The 5,996-nt window shown below is 48.4% G+C and overlaps 1 pseudogene; it reads left to right on the forward strand.

Moving 5' to 3' along the window:
- Window positions 1-2,809: 2,809 nt before the first annotated feature.
- On the forward strand, window positions 2,810-4,420 carry LOC136472232 (trimethyltridecatetraene synthase-like; annotated as a pseudogene).
- Window positions 4,421-5,996: the final 1,576 nt, after the last annotated feature.

Below are 5,996 nucleotides of genomic sequence, written 5' to 3' on the forward strand. Positions count from 1 at the left end.
CGATAATTATCATACATCTATAAATATATTGCTTAATCTACATCGTTCCTCCATAATTATTAGACATGTTAAATTAAAAATATGTTATTAAATTTGCTTTCGTTTTGCAAGTAAAATTAGTGCCTATATATTATAAGATTTTATACATGGTCAAAAGAGGCCGTTGCGATTAGATCACCGGAGGGCCCTTAAAATCGTAGGAGCACTGGTTGCAGCCGATTTCCTGAAAGTTCTGTGGACTCTTGTTCATCAGGGAGGGCCACACGGTGGCAGCTGGGATTATTTTTGCCTGTGAAGACTCTTGCCACGAATTAATATAATATTTCGCATGGTATATATATTTCCCATTGCTTGATTCATCGCTGACGTGAGAGGACGTGACTGTCCAAAATATTTGTGTACAATAACTAGGCAAATGAATATGAATATTGAGGCGTGTACCGAGGCCGGCGCCAATTTTTTTTTTAAAGTCTCTCATCTGGATACCATTGTAGCATCTATTTATGTACATACTCATATTAACCTCACACACGCACACCACACTCACATCAGGCGTACACAAACAAACTTACAACTACACCCAGATCACAAGATCACGTCCTTTGTGATATCATCGGGTCCAACTAAGGCTCCGTAGACGACGGGTGCATCGCATTCTCTCTGTGGCTCCACACGTGAGAAACAATAGAATTTTATTAGGGACAAACCCCGATGAGAGACCAGAAATTCACAGCCCACGGAGGCTCTAACTACGGCCGGCAAGGTGCCAACACCGGGCCTTCCACCCGAGCTACGCTCGGTTCTCAGGTTCCACCCGAGCTATGCTCGGTTCTCAGGCCGGCGCCAATTGTCTGCCTAGGCCTCTTGCCCCACAAAAGTACAAAAGTCCAGCTACAGACATAATTTGTCACGTACGTATATACGTCTCTTATATAGTCATGCAGCTCAACACTTACGTATCCTTGCCATCAATCTCAACGTCTTCTTGCATAACCACAATGTGTTATTTTTGTTCCAACCACACACTCGCTTGGCCCCACAACTCCATAAGGAACGCACTCTCATTGAGCAGCCACAGCGTGTGATGAGAAATCGATGCAACAATCTGGAAAGAGAAAGTCGAGGCATCGATTTTGCCATTGCAAAAGGCCATGCTTGCTTCAGAAATACCAATATCGATGCTTCTACAATCCCTGGTGCCTGTCTAACCAACAACCGATTGTTTTAGCCCATCCCAACAACCAATATTTGCTTGTCTTATTATTATATTTGCAATGATGTCTTCAGTATGACTTATTGGACAAAGTGATGTAATTTACGAATAACACAAATATATGCCAAAATTTTCAAAAGAAAAATTACAAACTTTTTCTATAGATTCCAAATATCAGAGAAATATATGTCAAATTGTTCACAAATTTCAGAAAAAATACAAATTATGAACAATTTGTGAACGGGAGGGATCGAAGGCCCTTGCCGTGTTCTCCGTCCTGGCGACTGTCGCCCTCTGGTGGCCTCCGCGGCCGAGGCGCCCGCACCCAGTCTGTCGGCGACGACGACGGGAGGGGAGAAGGCGAGAGCGGCGTAGGCCTGGATGCAGGCGTGCTTGAAGGTCTGGCCCAGCGGCGTGACGATGGGTTTGCCATCAGCGTGCTGGAGATCGGGCAGAGGAACTCCGCCAACGGCTCAGCCGTGAACGACGACGGCGAAGAGGGGAACCGCGGGGCGGAGGGAGTCGCCGCGGACGGCGGCGGCGGCGGCGACCGCCACGGTTGGGCGGTGCCCGTGGCCATGAGCGATTGGCGAGAGAGCGTCTCAGTGGTCGCTGCTGCTGCATGTCTCAATCTGATGACCGAGGGGAGGCAGGGGAAGCAAATCCTCGGACAAAAAACCGGTTGCTGGGGCTGGTTGAAACAACCGGTTGTCCATTAGCGTTTCTGTAAATGAACAATCTTTTTCAATGCCGCACTTGCATATGTGTGAGTCCAAGGCTATTGTTTGTCTGTGCGTCACATTATGACGGGCCCACATTGTTTCAGGCATCGAAGATTCACGTTGTAAGGCCACGTTTAGTTGCGTCGAGTTGGCGCCGCCTGAAACACTGTAGCAGCACCGTTGGTACAGTGTCGTTTTGTTTTTATTTGGTAATAATTGTCCAATCGTTGACTAATTAGGCTCAAAACGTTCATCTCGCAAAGTACAACCAAACTGTGTAATTAGTTTTTGATTTCGTCAACATTTAGTACTCCATGCATGTACCATAAGTTTGATGTGACGGAGAATCTTCTTTTTGCATAGTGCCAAATTCTGGAATTTGGAGTAACTAAACATCCCTAAACTACAAAGGCCTCGTTTAGTTCCGCCGAATTGACGCCGGCAGGAACACTGTAGTGGCAATGTAGCTACAGTGTCGTTTGTTTTTATTTGGTAATAATTGTCTAATTGTTGACTAATTAAGCTCAAAACGTTCGTCTCGTAAAGTACAATCAAACTGTGCAATTAGTTTTTGATTTCGTCAACATTTAGTACTCCATGCATGTACCGTAAATTTGATGTGATGAAGAATCTTCTTTTTACATAGTGCTAAATTCTAAAAATTGGGGGAACTAAACAACCCAAAAATAGAATTGAGGCATCGATGAAACCAACCAGTGACATGGCTTTTCAAGCTTTGCAACACTGCGGGTGCTCATATACATAAATCCCTTCATCCATTTCCATTTGCCACGTCCAGTAGTCTTCATCTATCAGTTCTTACGTTACACAAACACAACCACCTTGCTAGCTCCAGACTCCAGAGGTCTCAGCAATGGAGGTACCAGTACCACCATGGGCGTCGTCCTCCCTCGCGACGATGATCCTGCTGGCCACCGCGCTCTTCCTCGTGACGACGACCGTCCTCCGCCGTCTTGGCCACCAGCAACGTCAAGCAGCGCGGAAGCGCAACCTCCCACCGCCGGGCCCTCGGCCGTGGCCGGTGATAGGCAACCTGAACCTCCTAGGCGCCCTGCCACACCGCTCCATCCACGAGCTCTCGGCGCGGTACGGCCCGCTCATGTCCCTCCGCTTCGGCGCCTTCCCCGCCGCCGTCGGCTCCTCCGTCGAGGTGGCCGAGATCATCCTCAGGACCCAGGACCTGGCGTACCTCGCCGGCCCCGCTTGGCATGCGGCAAGTACACCGTGTACAACTACTCCGGCATGCTGTGGTCGCACTACGGCCCGTACTGGCGGCAGCTCCGCAAGCTGTGGATGACGGAGCTCTTCAGCGCGCGGCAGATCAGGCTGACGGAGGGCGTCCGTGCCGAGGAGGTGCGCGCCATGCTGCGCGACCTGCACCCGACGAGCATGAGCACGAGCACGGCGGCGGTGGTGCTCAAGGAGCACCTGCTCATGGTGACGCTCAACGTGATCTCGCGCATGGTGCTGGGCAAGAAGTACGTCGGCGAGGACGCCGGGTCTGCCGCCGCGGCGACGCCGGAGGAGTTCAAGTGGATGGTCGTGGAGATCTTCTTCCTCAACGGCGCGCTGCACGTCGGGGACTTGGTGCCGTGGCTCAGCTGGCTCGACCCGCACGGGTATACGTCGGCAGGATGAAGCGGCTGGCCAAGATGTTCGACCGGTTCATCGAGCACGTGCTGCGCGAGCACGGCGACTGGCGGCGGCGGGAGGGCGACGCGTTCGTGCCCTGGGACATGGTCGACCTGATGTTGCAGCTCGCCGACGACCCCGGCCTCGACTTCCCCCTCGACCGCGACGGCGTCAAGGCATCCGTTCTGGAGCTCATCACCGGCGGGCGGCGGCACGGACACCTCATCGGTGACGGTGGAGTGGGCCATGTCGGAGCTTCTGAGCAAGCCCGACGTCCTGGGCAAGGTGACCGACGAGCTGGACCGCGACCGCCTGGTCAGCGAGGGAGACATCCCGGGCCTGCCGTACCTGGACGCCGTCGTGAAGGAGACCATGCGGCTGCACCCGGCGGTGCCGCTCCTGGTCCCGCGGGTGTCGCGTGAGCACACGACGGTGGCCGGCTACGACGTCCCGGTCGGCACGCGCGTGATCGTCAACGTCTGGGCCATCGGCCGGGACCCCACCGTGTGGGGCGACGACGCTGGTGAGTTCCGTCCGGAGCGGTTCCTCGCCGGGAGCAAGATGAGCAATGTCGATGTGAAGGGCCAGCACCTGGAGCTGCTGCCGTTCGGCGCGGGTGCCGGATGTGCCCCGCCAACGGCTTTGGGCTCAGGATGTGGTTCAGCTCGTGCTGGCGAACCTGGTGCACGGCTACGCGTGGCGGCTCCCCGGCGGCATGGCGCCGGAGGAGCTGGGCATGGAGGAGAAGCTTGGGATCTCCGTGTCTCGCTTGCACCAGCTCAAGGCTATCCCTGAGCCCAGGCTTCCGGATCACATCTACTTCGGTCCGTGATTCGATCGATCTCAGCCTTTGATGCTGTATAATATCCATGTATCTATGTATGTATGTATACGTGGTGGTGGTAATACGGAGTGCACTTATTCATACTACCTCCGCCGCACAATAAGTGCACCTCTCGTATATTTTTAAGTTTATTAATTAAGTAAGTATATATTAAAAAATAGTCATGTTTATGATGTGTAATAAGTATCCTCACATTGATATTGGAACATATTTTCATACTGCTACGAAAAGCATCGGTAGCCACGTCTCTTTTTTTTTTGAGACGGCTCAATCTAAAACTGCCTTTAAAAAATGGTTCCTAAAATGAGCCATAACTACAAATACATCTATAGGAGTGGCAGGTATTTTCATTCGTCTCACAAATAACCCTATTTGTAGGGGCAGCTCTAGATCCAGCCGCTTCTACAAACCGATTTGTAGAGGCAGCGGGATCCAGAGCCGTCTCTACAAATGGGCACCGAACAATACAATTACATATTAAAACTTGAATTTTACGAATGACCTCGGATATGGAGACATGGCCAAAATGAAAGTTGCTGATCTCGAAAAGTTATAGGACTTTGTAGTTGGCAACTTTTTTATTCAAAATCATCTATCCATGGAAAATTATGTTTGAAGTTCTCACATTTGAAATTCGAATTTTTCAAATGACATCAGATGGAGAAACGACCAAAAAAAGTTATAGATCTAAAAAAGATATAGAACTTTATAGTTGACAACTTTTTCATCGAAATCATATATATCTATGCAAAATTACGTTTGAAGTTCTCACGTTAGAAATTTGAATTTTTCAAAATATCTCGGATGGAAAAACGATCAAAATTAAAGTTGTAGATCTCGAAAAGTCAAACGACTTCGTAGATGACAACTTTTTCAATTAAAATCATCTATTCAAGGAAAACTATGTCTGAATTTCTCACATTTGAAATTTAAAATTTTCAAACCGCAACCTCAGATGGAGAAACGACCAAAACTAAAGTCGTTTAACTTTTTGTGATCTACATCTTTGTAGTTGACAATATTTCATTTAAATTTTTAAATTTGTTTAGAGTCCCAAACTCTCATTTCAAATTCGGTTGAGTATAACATGAGGAGGAAGAATATCTCATACAAACATAGGTGAGTGTGGAGTGGAGTGGTTAGAGAAGTAATAAATGAGTCAGGAGGCAAGGGTTTAATCTGTCGTGTTGTGTTTTTTTGTGCAAAAATCGCTTCATGTCAGACTGTATGAAGTGGGGTCTCGCTGAATTTTATTTTTTTGCTATTTTTGACCTAGATTTATGATCCTACAAATACTCGGTCATCCCTAAAAAATCGATTTGTAGGGGCGGTTAGCCAACCCTCCTTATAAATCATTGATTTCTACTAATGCGTAGGGACGTCAGGCCCAACCGTCCCTATAGACCATCTATAACCGGCCCTACATATAACCTGCCTGGCGTACTTATAGTAAATTTATTTAGAGATATAAAAATTGATATTATTTTCTATATACTTAGTTAAAGTAAAAAGAATTTAACTTGTTGGAAAACGGGATGTGTATTTATTTTGGGACGAAGGAAGT

Source organism: Miscanthus floridulus, chromosome 8, assembly GCF_019320115.1.
Source record: "Miscanthus floridulus cultivar M001 chromosome 8, ASM1932011v1, whole genome shotgun sequence".
NCBI classification, from domain to species: domain Eukaryota; kingdom Viridiplantae; phylum Streptophyta; class Magnoliopsida; order Poales; family Poaceae; genus Miscanthus; species Miscanthus floridulus.